We start from the raw sequence: 17,202 nt of genomic DNA on the forward strand, positions 1-17,202 counted from the left end.
GTGTTCCTTTTCTAATGTATTTCATTTCGTCTCCTAATTTGTGTAAAAACTAAACATTAGAAAAGTTTTGGATTTGGTATCTTCCCATTATAAAACCACTTAGAGCCTGAATGCAACAGATAATTTGTTTGTAAATTTATAATACCGTTTAAGTCTAACTAAATTTAGGTAGCTAAATGTGTATATTTGAGATGTAAATTCTTAATTTTAAAATATTTTAAAAAGTTATGGCCTGGAAAGTATGTACACAGGATTTTGTGCTAATTTAGGTCAGGCCACATAGGCTTGGGAAGTCACATTCTCTGCTCCTTTGAGAAGGAGGATACATGCGATATGGAATATTCAGGATGATTATGAATATTAAGTAAAAATTATTTCAAAAATAACATGTTTTTTGGTATAAAATGTGCTTTTGCACGTTTACTCTATATTTTGACAAGTATTTTCTCCTACGGCAGGTTATTGGGGGCGGGGGGGGGGGGAAGGGGGATCAATGACCACAAATTACAGTAAAATGCCCCTAACATAGTTTGATTGGAGGTGGACTAGCAGTAATATAAATCGGGCACCTTGTTAAAGGGTTCTTCAGCATCCTCAGCGACATCAGCCTTGATTTCAGTTAAGTGTGGAGTCGCCCACGATTACCCGAGAAACAAGGTTTCTCGGAGTAACTCGCTGACCGGTGGAGACGCGTCTTTTGGTCCGGGTCTCTTCCTCTCTGGCTGTGGGTGGTTGAAGGGCATCTGCACACTCGTGGAGTAGGTGCGTGTTTCACACACACAGGCCGAGCCAAGGCTCGCTTGACTGTGCACACACAGCGGTCTCATTCCTAAAGAATCTGGAGAGATAAATAATAGATGTGTGGGAGCTCGGCTGAAGCCCGAATTCTCTGTTCTGAGTAGTTTTTGTTCTCAATCACCTTGATGAAACAATCTTGAAGCCGCTCTGCATTCCGCGGCGTTTGGAATGGGTCCCTGACAGGCTGATTTTCCACCCCCGTTGAGACGCCGCTTTCTCTAGTTACTACTGCCGTGTAAGTGTCGTGCAAAAGTAAACCCGGAGAGCCGGCACCTGACAGGGAGACTCCTCCATTTACATTAATTATGCAGTCGGAGCTGTGAGAACTCCCTGCCAGCCCCAGGGGCCGGGGCGTGCGGCGGTGGAGAGCGGAGCCCGGAGCAGGACTCCCGGCAGCCACAGCTGCCGGGTCACCGCTCAGCCCCGCGGAGAACAATGGGCGCGCCCCGGGCGCTGCGGGCAGAGCGGCGCTGCCCCGCCGCCAGCGGCATTCCGGGCGGCGCCCGGGTGAGCTGCGGCCCGGGAGGCCCGCGCTTCCTGCCCGCCTGCAGCGGCCGGCCTTGTGCCCTTGGGTCAGCACCACCAGGGAGTCAAACCTGCTTCCAAACCCAAGAGTTGGTGCCTTTCAAATCCAAATCCGAAACTTGAATTGAGGACAGGCGACCGTAGAGGCTGGATTTCCCTGATTTCAAATATGTGGGATGCTCTGCCGACCCTGGTATCTTAGAGGACAGAGGAGGATGTTATAATCACCGTGTGAACGTCTTGAACCGATAGGAAAACAATTCTAAACCAGCTATAAAACAAGGACAATCTGGGAAAACAGTGGTTCAGGAAAAAAACAAAAAACCAACTGTAACCCCTCACCATAAATATGGAACATCTTCCAGGAGGTTTCCCCACCGTAATTGGGTCGGAAGCATCTAAACTTAATGGCTATTTGTTAATGGGAGACTGAATTCCATAAGGAATTCCACAGGGAAGTTAATTGTACAAACATTTGTTGAGTACCTACTATGTCCTGGGTGATGGGAAGTTATTATCTCATTATTGCAGTATGGAAAAGATTCTAGAAAATGAAGAGTATTGCTCTTTCTAAAAATTTAAATATGGAGCCCCGCTGGCTGGCTTAGCTGTTGAGCATCGATCCAGGAGATCAGGGTTCGATTCCCAGTCAGGGCACATGCCGGGGTTGCAGGCTCCACCCGGTGGGGGCCGTGCAGGAGGCAGCCGATCAATGACTCTCATCATTGATGTTTCTCTCTCTCTCTCTCCCTCTCCCTTCCTCTCTCTGAAATCAATAAAGATATATTAAAAAAAAGAATTTAAATATGGAAACCTTAGAAAAATTGCTCTTGTCACTACTGTCTCTCCTCACACCCCCCCACCCCTACCCCTTTCCCCAGGTACTTGGTTCTAGTCAAGAAGTATTGGAGTTGGTAGGGAGGATGAATGTACTTTCTCTATTCCTTTTGCACTTTTAAGGGGTATCAGTAAAGATTGTTATGGAGTATTTCTATATTATAGTTAATGCATCTAATTGTGTGGACTTAGAATTGTATGCTTGCAAGGAATGACTAGCCAAATATCCACATCAGTAGAACAGAACACTGAGCTTTGAAAATCTTTGAAAAATAAAAGGATAATTTGAAAAGCCTTGTCCCATCTTTAGATTTGCAAAACAATTCCATGGGTATATTTTGTACTTTTTCGCTAAATAAAGGATTGTGTGTGCATTTCATGAATAAATCCATGTCACATTCAGCTAGGAACAACCACACTGAAAATTTTTCCAAAAGGAATTAGGCCATCTTTCCAACGCCATATGTAGTTGCCAGCCATGATGACATTTAACTCTACCCCAAAGTCATAATTTTTGAAGAAGTCAATGTAGTACTGTTGTCATTTTCTTTCTTTCTTTGAATAAGTAGATAAAGTATGTTTTTCCCCTTTATTTTTATTGTTGACACTATTACAGATGTCCCCAAATCCCCTCACCTCAAGTATTACTTTAAATATGTTTAATACTCTTTTCTGACATTTGTACCTTGCACTTGTTCGAAAAGTGAACTATTTCCAAAAACAAACTCATTTGCTTCCTTGGCCTCTAAGGAAAACATTGATCCCTCTATATAGTACATATTTTAAAACATACTATTATGATCACTTTTTCTCTTAAGTGGAAATATATAAAAATGCAGCTTTCTAAAATGAATGTTGAATCATATGAAATTATTGGTATCTGACCATTTTGACTTTAAAAATGGCAGTTTCATGTGGTTCAATCAAATAGTATTGGTAACACATAAGAGAAATGAAAACGTTGAAATGAAAGTACTTAGATACAACCATTGTGTAAAAATGTATGCATGTACAAAAGATTGTAATTTGATGTTACACAAATAGAATAAAATGTTCATGGAGCCCTTTCCCCCTCCATTAAATTGCTTGAATTTACAATGAACAAAGAATTTAAAGTTTGTTTTATTTTGATCCTCAGGGGGGAAAAAAATCTCTGTTCTTTATAAAACAACAAAATTAAAAACATATAACAAATTCAGTGAACCATGGGCTCTTGGAATTTAACTGTGTATATCTTAGTATTATTATCTATATATATTCTTAGTATAAACATCCAGAATTTTATTTTTTGACTCTGTTTCCAATCCACTTAAGAGTTAAGGAATACTAGTTATATATTTCATTTTTAATATTACCTGAATCTAATGGGAGCTTCCAAAATTAGGTTAGTAATCCAGTCAGCATTTTAATTGGAACTGTATTTACCATTATAGCTCAACTTCCCCCCTCCCCACTCAGAACAGTTTGTATCATAAAGTCACTTACATAATGGTTTGCTTTTGATACTATCATCTGTGAAATTTTTATCTGAGATAAATTTCCATGGATAAGTTATTTTTAAAAATCAGAATGCAAAAGTGATAAATTATGAATATACTTGTTTTAAAAATATTTAAATAAGATACCTAAAAAAATCATATTCTTAATATCATTAGCTTTGACATCACTGTATGGTGCCAGATTATAGTGATATGAAGCTTATAATACTATTTCACATTTTTATCCACTAAATAAAAACCTGCCCTGTGTTTTATTACAAAGTAGGTGGCCTGAAGGAAAAATATATGTATTCTTTCCTTTTGGTATAAAATATGCATTTGGGCTTCTCATTTCATCCCCAATCTGTGTTATTCCTTAAAAATGCAGAACTGCCTGAAGTCCTCTTTAATATTTAATTCAACAACTTTTTAATCTGTCATTATGCTGTGATGAAGTAAGCATCAAGTGTCGCTGAAAAAGATTAAATTATACTTGGAAATAGGAATTGAAATGATTTAGGGTTGGAGGCTGAATATTTGCTTTGCACAAGTAATAATAATAGTAGCTTGTGTGAAGAAGGGCTTTGGTTTGGCTTTAATGTCTTTGCCTTGCTGTGCTCCCCTGTGGCTCCCCCTGATTTACGCTGGCATTACTGAGCTTTATTTTATTTAAATGGAGGTAGAAAGTGGAAATTACTACACTACAATACATTAATTACTCCATACTATTTCTTTGCACTGATTTCCCTTTTTTTTCTGTAAATACCATAAACAATGATGGAACCTACCCAATATGGATAGCAGCTGTAAGCAATCCTGTAGTTCTTGTTAACAAGCTTATCTCAGAAAGGAAAGGCAGTAATAATTAATATCCATCTACAGAATAGTGAGAAGCAAAGGAGCATTTATGTTTTTCCTGTCATAGAGGATGATGTCCTACATAAGAATAAGCTGTGACAATGTGTTAATATTTTAACCACTGCATTTTACTTCTTGCTTTTAACATCTAGACTTAACCTGTGGACCATTTTGTACTTAAAAGATACAAACTTTTAGACCTTAGTGACTCTTGGATGGTTCAACAGGTGACAAATAGAGAATAACTTCTTTGGAGTACGTGGTGTCTGCATATGTTTATATCTCTTTTTTTGGGGGAAAATATGTCTGGTGATATCTGGCTACATAAGCTTATTTTTTATTTAGTTCTATAGCTCTGTCTACATGAGGCCAAAGCAATCAGTCAATTTAGTGGAGAAAACTAATTGAGAAAGTGTTTGGTCAAGTATAAAGAAGAGCCCCATGTGGTTGTTTGAAAGAATGCTGTATATCATTTTTACTTGTAATTCATGTGTTTTGGTGGCTTTACGTATACTCTGGCTCTGTCTGTAATGAATGTCTTCAAAACGTACCTTCATTTGTCATGATTTGGCATGATGACGGTCCTTTTCAAAATAAGCCTAGAAATAGACTAAAATCTTGACATGCAGTACACCTGTTGGAATATTATCATAGGTATATTTACTCCCAGGCATCCAATGTGTCTGTAACTTGGACGTCTACTTCCCTAGCATCATGTCCTATCATGGGACAATAGTAAAGAGAAAAGGCCTCCTCCTTACTTTTTGGAAACATTCTAAGTGAGAATGTAAACTTACTGCAGTAAATTCAGAATTAATTCCGCAGAATTTAAAAAAATGAAACTGGCAAAATGTTTTTAAGCTTACAAAACATTTAGTACCTTTTTCTTTTATTTGTTACCCTTTTTACACTTGGGAAAAGTCCAGAAAGCATTTTACAAGTGATATGTTTATTTTTTCATAAACTAATTTTTTTTGGTCTTGTCGCTTGAATTAATTTTATGCCTGCCTAATTGAATTCCCTGAATATTTAGCTCCCCACTTTATCAGTGTATACTCAAGGAGTAGAAAGTAGGACAATTGTGTGGGTGTAATTCCATACCTTTCTTTTTTATCATTAGATATTGGAAATTAAAGTTCTGTTTCTGATAGTAAATTACCTCTTATAGTTCATAAATATGTACTTAGAGGACTAGGTTTACAGATTATTTACATTTTAGTGTTTTGATCTAGGATAACATTTGGAAATAAATTGGTTTTTAAACAATTGGTCAGTGTTTGCCTACATAATGTTATTCCTATTAAGGTATGCCTTTGTCAACATGTGTCTTTTTTGCTCTAGCACAAGACTAGTTGCCTTTCTGAAATCTAGTATGCTTGTAGGGTAAAGTAAATGCATGTCTTTGTAGAAGAATAAATAAAAAGAGCAACCTGAGTCAATAAGCGGGTTCAATTCATGCCTACAGCCATGGTGGACAGCTCATTTTGTAGATGTGGGTGTTTTGTTTACATTTATAATGCAGCTTTATTTAATGCTGACAGATATAGCTTGTGGCAAATGATAGTCAGAATGTATGAGCAGTCATAATGCTTCTGTCTTCTTATAGTGTGCTGCTGAAAATAAGCAGTTCACCTCTGTTTTTATTGAGGAAAGGATATGAGACAGCTATAGCTTCGTGAGGCTATTTATTGAGTTGTTTTACTAGCTGTGAACATGCCGCTTTATAGCAGTTGTGAAAATGGACTTTGCTAGTGTGTGGGAAAGGAAATAACATTGCAGTATACAAGGGTAGTAAAAAATCTCTATAAATAATTTTTCAGACTGAGGAATATTCTCATTTAAACAGGAAGAATGGGTTGTGATTTTGGCTAGGTGTCAGTCTCCCCCGCCCCACCTCCCCATCCTCTCCCACCCCCACCAAAGTCACTAGGTTGGAATTAATAATATAATTTGGAGGAAAATTTTGATTCTATAACATTTAATTGGGTTAGAATTTAGGAAAACTTGTTTACATACCCACCTCGATTTAGCACCTTTGGGACCTAAGGATCTATATTAACCAGCTTAGGGTGTAAATTACAAAATGTGTAGTAGGCTGCATTTATGTGTGATAAGACATACCTGTAAGCTAATAATAGTGTGTTTGTTATCTAAGAATGTACACGTGATACAGGAAAACCTATATTCATATACTGTTTGTAATGTAATAGAGAATTAAGATGTGTAAGTAGTATACGATTGATGGAAAATGTTAAAGTACTTGTATTTTGACTCCAAGGATTTGTTATTCAATATAATTAAGGGAAAGTGACAAACTAACCACAGAATTTGAATTTACATTATTCCTTTTGTCCCTCGGAAATTATAGGCACTCACTACACCTGGACCTTTTAACTCTGCAACAAATTGTTTTGGTTTTTACACTAGTTTCTTCTTTCTGCTTCTAAATCTGCCCAGGTCTACTAAAGCTTTTTGATGTACAGTTATTTATTGCCTACCATAATTGTGATGGATATAATGCTTTTTATTCTTAAACATAAAAAAGAGCATTAGAAAGGTACATATTTGAAATTGTTATTACTTTTATATTTTTATTCAAATGTTCATCATACAGTAGTGAGAAGGTACACAAATAATATTTTCATGCATGCAAAATAATTTAGAAAGCAGTGTGAATCTCAGCAGGTGCTACTTCCATGTCTGTGCTCAAATTTCTAGGGAACACTGAATGTTAAATTGAAATAACCCTCCCTTGATATTATGCAGCTAAAGTTCAGTTTAATTCTCAGATAAGGTTTTCTTGGACACATATCATTTTCCTTTCATGTAAATAAAAATCAGACTACTTAGATTTGAATATTCTCTACTATATAGAGTAAATAAAAATGATGCAAAGTACTCACTTATTTCCTTTTCTTAGTGCATTTATTAAGGCATTTCTGTTACCACTAAATATATGGATTATAGGAATGCTGTGAAAATGTTCTTATTTCCTTCTCCACTGGCTGATGAAATGGGTTAATCTCTCAATAGAGCTGTTTTCTTAATTCACCACCTGTTTTCAAATCCCTAGTAACCAAGGTAAGTGAAGAGATTCCTCTGTGTGTGCCTTATATACCTATTTCAGAGAGAGAAACCTAGAATAAAAAATGAAGACAAACTCTTTCTTGAATTTTTTTAGGAAAGTTGTTGCGCATTACTAAAAAGCTGCCATATTTAAATTATCATTCAGCAGCCCAATTATGTCATCTAACGGGCATCTTTTCAATGGAAATTTTCATCTCAAAAGGGTATACCTCTATGTAAAGTACATTTATTACCTTTCTTTTCAGCGTATTGTGAGACTGTGATAGACATATAACTAATGTGAATTTTATATTTTTTGTTTAGAAACAAAGGAACCGAGTTTATCCTTGTAAAACCAAATGTGGGCTTGGCTATTACGGTTAGAAAGTCTCAACTGTATATAAGTAATCATTTATTGTTTAAATACAGAAGAGGCTGTAACAAAATGCTGTCAAGAGCCATCACACTCATTAACCTGCAAGCTAATTAGCCTCCTCCTGCCTGATTGCTGACAAGTTCTTCAGTCTGAACCCATTGCTGTCGTGTCAGCAGAGAAGCACAGAGTGAGGTAGAGGAGGTCTCCATTAGATGTTTGTGAACAAAGTCTCTGCATTAAAGGTTTGTTTTTTACACTCTAACAAATGTTAGAGCATTCATATTCCCAGCTATAATTAAATTGGCAACTCTTAATTACTGTAATTAGTATATTAACTGTTTCCTTTCCTTTTCATCCATAATAGACTTTTAGAAATTACATGTAATTTAATGTGATTTTTAAAATTTAATCATTGTTTAAAAGGTTTCAGTAGTTTAATGTATATCTTAATGCTATTGAATATTTGAAATAATATGCATAATAAAATCACTTAAATGCGCTGTCTTGTCAAAACCAGTGCATATGGACTTTATATTCACATGCCCTTTTTTTTCTGTGCAAACATGACATTCATTACCCATTAAAAATTTTTTTTACTGGTAGGCTAACATTTTTTAACTAGGTTGCAAATTAGCATTGGAATGATAGAACATTTTGCAAATGCATCTTAAAATATGAATTCATTAATTTGTGGAAGACTAATTCATTCAGAATAGCTTCTTGAGGGCAAAAAGCATTCATAAGATATTTTGCTTGTTATACCATCCAGTCAAACTCGAGACTTTATGGAGAGTGCCAGAAAAAAAAATACATTTTGGCTAAGTATGAATTGATGAGGTATTTTCAAAATTATTACTATTATTGATTTCTGGTAAATGTTACTTAGAATTTTGGTTTAAGATATTTGAATCATCTCCAACAAATTAGAAGCCTACACTATTCTAAAATGTTACATATACCATCAAAATATATTCACGTATCTAAAAAAGCACATACTGAAATTTATTGTACTTCTAGTTTATGTAGGGAAGACTGCTATTTGAGGGTATCTGATTTAAAAGTACTGGATTAAAGTAAGAAACAGCATCAACATTTATGATGCATGTTTACTTTCTACTGGACATGGGCAGAAATACCATTTGCATAGCATCCTGTACAGATCTTAAACTACATGAATATATATTTACCACTAGCTGGCTTTATCTAAACCCTAATTAAGCAATGGATGTTTTAAATAAAATTTAAAATATATTATTTAGTCATTTTTATAATAAAGATACTGGTGCGACTTATTTCAATTATCATTCACTTACAGACAGCAATCATTTTATGAAGAACTACCATTGCACTACAAGTACATCATTTTTTAATGGATGTGGCCTTTTAACTACAGTGGGCTACCTACCTATCCATAAAAATTGTAACTTTAGCCTCAAGTCACCTGTGTGATGGAATAGATAATGAGGTTCCTTCTTGTACTATAGTTCTGTGGACATGTGGTCTTTTGGTTAGGAAAGACAGAATCGAGGACCAGAAGCAGTGCTTTTGCATTTTTAGAATAAAATTTATCAGTTGTAATCTACTGTTTGCACCAATAAGGACACCTTCCCACCACTCATGCTCTACTACTACCCCCCACTTTTCTAGCACAGCCTGATTCTGAGAGAAGAAAAAAATTTTCTCCCAGAAATTTTCATAATCTCCTTTTTAATGTGATGCAACTTAAGTTTCAGAGAATTTAGTGTAATAATGAATCAAATTTGATTTACAAAGTAAATAAAATGAGTTTATAAGGGCCTTTTGAATTTTAAGGCCCATTTCAGAATTATTGGGTGACTTATAGTTTATAATAATATCCTTGAATTGAAGCTGAAATCTGAACTCGTTGAAGGAAGGGGACCTATGGAACATCTAGCTCAGTCTTTTCATTTTATAGATGGGAAAATAGACTCTGGAGCCAACTTGCCCATGGCCATACAACCAAATAGTACAGCAGATATGAAATGAGGACACAGATCCTTGGACTTATAGTCTAGTGCTCTGAGTTTCATAAATTAAAGTTGTAGTGGGTCAATTTAGTATTTCCTTTTGAGTATGTCTGAGTATTTGTATTAGAGTTATTTTATATTGAATTGTTAATGTTGCTTAAAGTATCTGAGATAAGAACAATATTTTTAATGAATACAATTTATTGTTTAGAGTAGATGCTCAAATTTATGTAAAACGTTTAGTCTTTTTAAAGAATGCACAAATACTAAAATAGGAATGGCTTATTTAAAACTGATTAAAAAACACACAACCACCCCAGTTTGACAATAAGGGCTATTTTCCTCCACTAAGTTATTTAATAAAAGAAACTTTGGTGTTGAAGGAATTTAGAATCGAGGGCATTGTTTTCTGTGAAACTGTGGTGTATTGGTTAGGCAACTCTGTATATGTAACTGTTGAAGAATAAAGCCCAAAAAGTATTTTCTTGATATTAGCTTTCATTTATAAGCCAGAATAATTCTGAATGTTTATAGTAAACATTTGGAGATAACCCAAGGCAAATTTAATTTTAGATTGGGCTTTTGCTTAATGTATTATTCATAGTATTGTATCATCAGTTAAGCATATCCCTGACAATAAACTTAAAACTTAACTTTAATAGTAACATCCACCCTAATTTGGTTGAGTCAAATAGTGACCTGATGTGATTTATTTTTCCTCCTTGTTGTAGATAATTTTTTAATAATGGTGGGATGGAGTTATTTGGTATGTTTTTCTCATCCCCCTTTCCCAATTCACCCCCCCCCCCTTAATACTTCACCATTTTTGCTGCATGACCTGGTTTTGTATTTTTCTGATTCTCTGTTCATCTAATTAGTATGTTCTAAAAAGATCTGGACCACTTATTGTACAGAGATGTAGCCTGTGGGTATTTAATAAGGAGCTTTCAGTGCTACATTTGCATCTTTTGCTTGGGGTCTGAATAGTGAATTACCTTTAAGATCATTAGAAGCACTGTTGTATTGTTAAAATCAGGCCACAATATTCTAATGACAATTTCAAACTTCAGGCTTCCTATATAACCCAGGTGACCCCAGCATAATTGTATGTAGTGCAGAAGACCCCAGGATAAACTGCTGACGTTTCAGCCCATCCCACGGTATAGCCTCTATAGATAGGTAGCTTTACACCCAAATAAACGGCATAGAGATGTAGTGAAAGCAAATGAATCTTTTCCTTGTTATGTATACTCAAATGTATCATAATTATAGAATTTAGCATCTTTTTTGTAGTTAATGTTTTCACTAGTTTCCTGATCTCAAATTGATGTGATATTTACCTGCTACCACCAGTAATGCTAGGGAGCTTAAAGGTAGCCGGTAACAAAAGTGACTTAAATATAGAGATAGATAGTGATAAGTTTAATGTTTTTAAATAAATGCTTTTACTTAGAAGGCATTTATAGATTCACCAGCTGGCATTTACTCTGTATTTGAGTTTCTTGACTACATATGAAAAACTAAATGAATATAGATATTTTTGTACAACTAATTTTAGTAGATAACATGTTAATTGATTTAAAATTTAGCAATTGTACTTTAAAATTGCATTTCTGAAATAGCTGTTTCTTAATGGAGTCTGAAGTTACTTAGTTGTGATCAATAATTTCTGCTGAACAGCCATATATAAGTTTTAGCACAGTGCTGTGCATATAATGGGTACTTAGTAGAGGTTTGTTGAATGAAACTATGAATGAATAAAAGATCAACCAGAAAAGAATATAAAGAAAAAGAATACGTGCTTAGCACATAGTGGGGCCCCTGTAGTTAACTGAGCCAACTATCCATTTATGTTTTTCCAGAGGGTCTCACTTCCAATAACAGTTTCAAAAATATTTTTAAAATAATAACTGGGGCAATAATTAACTTGAGTTCACCCGGTAGACTGTCTATAATGTGTTTATTTTGCTTATCTCATCCTTTTGTATTCTTTTCTTGTTATCAGTTTACTACTCAGAGTTCTCCAGATCAACTGTGAAAAGTAGCTACCTGATCTGACAGGATCCTTGTTTAAACCGTGACACCCGATGTTGTCTTTTCTTTGACCTTCTTTTAATTGTGTCATCCTCATTGTTAGAGAAACCAAAATCTTCTGTTTCTTGAAGAAGCTGCTTTATTTATATCTTTAGATCCATTGTTTTACATTTATTGTAGTGAAAAAAACCCAGAACTTGTATTTTTAAAATAAATTATTATTTCTTAAACAGAGGGAATTTAATGGCAGGGCAAATATTTATGCAAAGATGTTTACTGTAAAGTAAAATCAGAGTAAATTTTTAGTTAAAACTGGATCTAGCTTGCATTCATATTTAAAAACACTATATAAGGTTTAACATATGTATGATCAGAGCATTGACCAGTGCACAGTTAAGTAGTTTTGCAGAATTTTCTCTTCTAAGAAGAATTTGTTGTACTCGCATTATTGTTTCCTTTGGGATTCCAGACAATGACTCTGTAGTCTGATTCATTAATATTGGTTGTCTTCAGCAGAGAGTATCCAGATTTGACCTGCCAAGTATTAAATTTTTAATGTATTACTAGTTCTTTCACAGAGTAAAGCTTGTCTTTGTTCCTTTTATTTTTGTACCAGTACAGTTTGAATCAGATATAGATTTAATTTGTAGTATCACTAAATATGCCTCATTTTAAAAATGCACACACAAACACACATGCACAGCTATAAAAATGTTTATTGGTGAAAATATTTCAGTATAAATTGCTACATTTGAAAATATTTGAAAATATGCATTTCCAAATTTATTTTGAAAAGTGCCAGGGGGTGCTATGTACAATGTACAATAAGTTAATTATTATGCTATTAACATTGATGATGTTGAATGTGTATTAGTTAATGTGTTAATGACGTGTTAATTACTGTACATGTTGTGAAGACCCTTCAGGCTTGTTCTATGATGCAACATGTCAACTTGAACCAGACCAAGTAATCTACAAAGCAGACTGTAACTCTTAAAAATAACACTTGTAAACATAAATTATAAATTAAATTACGCTTTTTATTATCCTTTTTCTTTCTGGTAGAATGAATAAGTAATTCTTCTGCTATCTGCACCTGTTAGAACCTAATACTGTCAGACTCTGTTTTCCCCTAGAGAACTGGAAGAGATTTGTTATGCAGTAACTTCCGCTTTGTTTACGCTCTGGCATTTAGTGTATATTTTATATAGATTCATGTGTTCTGCAACCTGAAAGATCCTTCTTTTTTTGTTTACCAGATTAATTTATAATGAAAGACACTCAGTCTTTGTGCAAGCAGGTGAAAAGTAGCCTTGTTTGATTAGCACCACTAGTTGATATTAAACTAATACTTGTGATTCAGTCCATGGCGCTTCAGGCTTGTTGGCCAAGTAGTTGAAACCCCAGGAGATCAGTCATAGAAAACTGGATGCCAATTTTAAGTCATTTCAAAGAGGCCAGAATTTGTTGCCATGTGAGAACATGGACTAATACAGGGTTGTTGGGGTTTTTTATTGTTTTGGGGTTTTTTTGGCATATAAATACAGTTTCAAAATGTCAATATTTGAACTTTATTATTTCAACTTTTGAATTAATAGTTGCTCGCTTCTTTCTAATTGTCAACATTTTTGGAAAATATACCTGGTGATCATCTGTAACAGACAAATTTGAAGAAAATAATAAAATTATAGAATAGAGATTCATATAGTATTCTTATTTTTATCTCTTCAAAATCAGTTTGATATTTAAAAAATTCATAAAGAATTAGAGTCCACAAATGAACTAAGGGTTGTGTAGTGAGGGTGTTTTTTAAATGACCCAGAACTATGAAAAATACAAAAATAAAATAGAATTGAATGTTCCTGTAAGGCAGTTATTCTGTCTTTAAATTCTGTTATCATAATATGTACAAGAGGTGGTGAAGAGTTTAGGCTGTAAAAGCTCACTACCCAGGTTCAAATCTTGGTCTTTTCACTGACTAGCCGTGTGACCGTGAACGTGGTTTTTAACCAAACCATGCTGTGCCTCAGTTTCATGATAAAAAGAGTGGGCATAATAATAGTACGTAACTCTTAGGATTGTTGGGATGAGTTAATAGGCTAAACTGAAGTATTTTGAGCAGTGCCTGGCACATACGAAGCATTCATTAAATGTGAGGTCTTATTAACCTACCTTTAATATTATACTGAGAATTATTTGGAAGCATTTAATTTCCACAAGCTCGTTGAATTCCCTAGGACCCATTATGAATGTGAGTTTTTGGTTTTCAATCAGTATAGTCTCGTACCTCATCACAGAAACACATCTTACTTTTAATGGTGATTTTATTACTACAGTGTTCTTTACATCTACCTGGAGTCTTTCTGGTTTTTGTTTATCTAACCTTGCTTGATTCTATAGCACAGCTCTTGTTGAGATTTGTATTGGCATGGAAGGATATTCTGACCAGAACTCTGGTCTCCCTTGCAAATATTTGTGTATCTCTTATTTACAGCCCTGATGTCCTCTTGTAATACCCATGCAAAAGGGATTCTAATAAATCTTGTGCTCAGTATTACACATTGTTTGTTTTAGCTGCCTTCCACTTCATGCTTCCTCCTTTAAGAGCGAACCATTACGAAAGGTTAGATTCACAGTTAGCAGGCTTTAGCTCTCCCTTTTGAATCAGTGAGGTTGCCGTTTTATTGCTCTCCAACTTACACTTCAGTGATGAGAGTAAACTAGCATCAGATTAAAGGTCAGCAAATCCCATCAAAGAGAGGAATATTAGGGGCAGAGATAGTTGGAGAGGCAGCACACCACTGGGTATTGACAGGGTGATTCCAGGGTATCAGTCAGCAGAATTATAGCTGCCCAGAGAGTCAGTACAGCTTTAATGAGCCTGTGTGAAGAGGAAGAGGGTGGATTTATGTAGTTCCTCATAATTTTCTGTAGAGACTGTTATTGCAGACATTCTGTGGAGTGTTCTGGTCTTTCATTTAATTCAAAGGTCCTGGAGCTTATCCATCCTCTAAATTCCTTTTTGTTAGCTCAAATCAAAGTTGACATTTCCATGGTTTACCACCTAAAATATCCAGTTCAAAATCGGGTTTTGTTTGGCAATTTTGAAACCTATATACTGTTAATATAAATCTACACTTATATTTCTATTAATGCATACATATTTCCTCATCAGAAAAATGGGTTGAATAATGAGTTTTTTCAGAAGTAGACATCAAGGGAAAATGGACATTTACACATTGCCCTCTAAATAACTAGAAAAAAAGCTGATCGTAATTATGTTGTGCTTTTCAAAAGGATTTTAATATTCATTTTCTTTAAATTGACTTTTCTAATTAATTGTTTATATGCCTGTTTGTGTCTCCCCATCTCATTCTTTATGCCTCCAATACCCCTAATCTGGGGGAAAAAATTATTTCTGGGGAGGAAATGTTTTTAATTGTTCTAATGAACAATACTACATTTAATTGCTATTTAAGTTCACCTTGACTTTGATATGACTTTGTAGTGAATTCGACTGACATTAATTTGTTACCAGGGAGTATTAATCTATGATCTCAAAGTCTAGAATGTGCTTTGGGAAGTCGTGTTTATGAAAAATGTCTTTGGATATCTTTGTTGTAGGTTAGTTGCTTAAAGAGTTAATGATAAATATAGATTGATTTTTTTTTAGTTAAGCTTTTATTTATAGGTCACTTGAAAATAGTTTGTGAAAAAATTATCAATAAACTTGCACTAGAGTGTTTTGTTTTATTAGCCAAACCAGCCACTTTTTGTAATTTGTATTTAAGAATATGCTATTTTGATTATTTATAAGTAAATAAATACATTATTAACATAGAGGTCCTTGTTTGTGTGATTTGCTGCTTGGAAGATGCTTTCAAGCTTCTTTGCTATTGTCTTTTGCGTGCCACGTGGGTGGTCGTGCTTTTCAGACACTTAGATGGTTTTATTGGAAGAGAGTGATGGATGTGACACGACCGTGAGAATCACAAGTATCCTTTTTTTAAAGTTCACTGTTGACTGAAACATCTACAATACTTACAACAAAATGGAAACTCCTTAAGAGAGATGCATACAGATAAACATTATGTAAAAATAAACTATCTTCAGTCATTAATTAGACTGCATTTATATTAAAGAACTGGCATACTTAAAAGTAAAATCATGTGGAAAGTCTAGTCAAGTTGATGCTTCCTATAATCATGCCATGCTTCACAAAGCTTTTTTGATAAAACTGAGTCTGTGTCCTTTATAATAACACAGATAAAACTTTATGCTGTGCTGTTACATTGGAATGCACTGAGAATGTCAGCACCTCATGGCGTATTTACTAGCAAGCTATTTTGAGCAGAGCCTGTGCATCAGGATAATTTGGCATCACAAAAACAATAAAGGGGATATCCCTTCCTGCAAGGGGAAAAAGTGAACTGTGGATATCTAGTATTCATAATGATGCCAACGGACTGTAATTTATATAGTCACTTTTGAACATTTTAGAGAAAAGGGAAAGAAGATGGCTGCAGCAAAGGGAAAAGAAATGAATGTAAAGATAAGCATGAGATTAATTATCTGATAGGGGCAGTGTTCCTACTGCAATGAGGGACGGATGAGTGATGTTTACTGATCACCTTAAAGTACACAACTAAATATATTGGGTATTTTTAAATTCAACTGGGGTCTAGTTTTTTATTTGAGAAAAATTATGAATGAAAACATCATTGTTCTGAAGCAGTACCATTTTTCTCCTCATTGGTGGTTTCTGACCCATAATCCTTTTATCACATATATATGTATAGTTTTAAAAAATACCGTATATTTTATCTGTGAAATATTTGATTAAAGATTTCTAAAAATACTGAGAAGATGGATAACTTTGGTCTGATTTTGACTGATTTTAACAAAACACCGTGTAGCCAGTTATCACATGATAATGAGTACTGTTGCAGGAAGAAAAGAGTTTTTGTTTCAAAACAAATAAATAACACCATTTAATTTCCATGTGGTCTTCTACACGTAGCCCTTCTCTAGATTTCTGAGTTTATTTGAAGTGTATGGACAGAGACTACTACTAATGAGCAACTATGAAGAGTGTTTTATCATCGCATACATCAAAGTGCCATTCTGCTACTGGAAATGATGAGAGTAAAGAGGAAAAGAGGAAACAGATACTCAGGTCATAAAAATTGAGAAAGCAAAAGGCAATAAAACTACATACCATTAAAATATGTTGCAAAGTAAT

At 34.6% G+C, this 17,202-nt stretch overlaps 1 protein-coding gene and 1 long non-coding RNA gene across 3 annotated transcripts in view; both read left to right on the plus strand.

Annotated features, from left to right (window-relative positions):
* Nucleotides 1-17,202, plus strand: part of PBX3 (PBX homeobox 3) — a 177,044-nt gene that overhangs the window by 108,084 nt on the left and 51,758 nt on the right. The window lies entirely within an intron of this gene.
* LOC148091877 (uncharacterized) lies at nt 5,397-13,011 on the plus strand. Its single transcript, XR_015715423.1, has 2 exons — nt 5,397-8,180; nt 11,932-13,011. It is a non-coding gene; the product is annotated as an uncharacterized LOC148091877 (long non-coding RNA).

This window comes from Miniopterus natalensis, chromosome 12 (assembly GCF_054644295.1).
Source record: "Miniopterus natalensis isolate mMinNat1 chromosome 12, mMinNat1.hap1, whole genome shotgun sequence".
NCBI lineage: Eukaryota > Metazoa > Chordata > Mammalia > Chiroptera > Miniopteridae > Miniopterus > Miniopterus natalensis.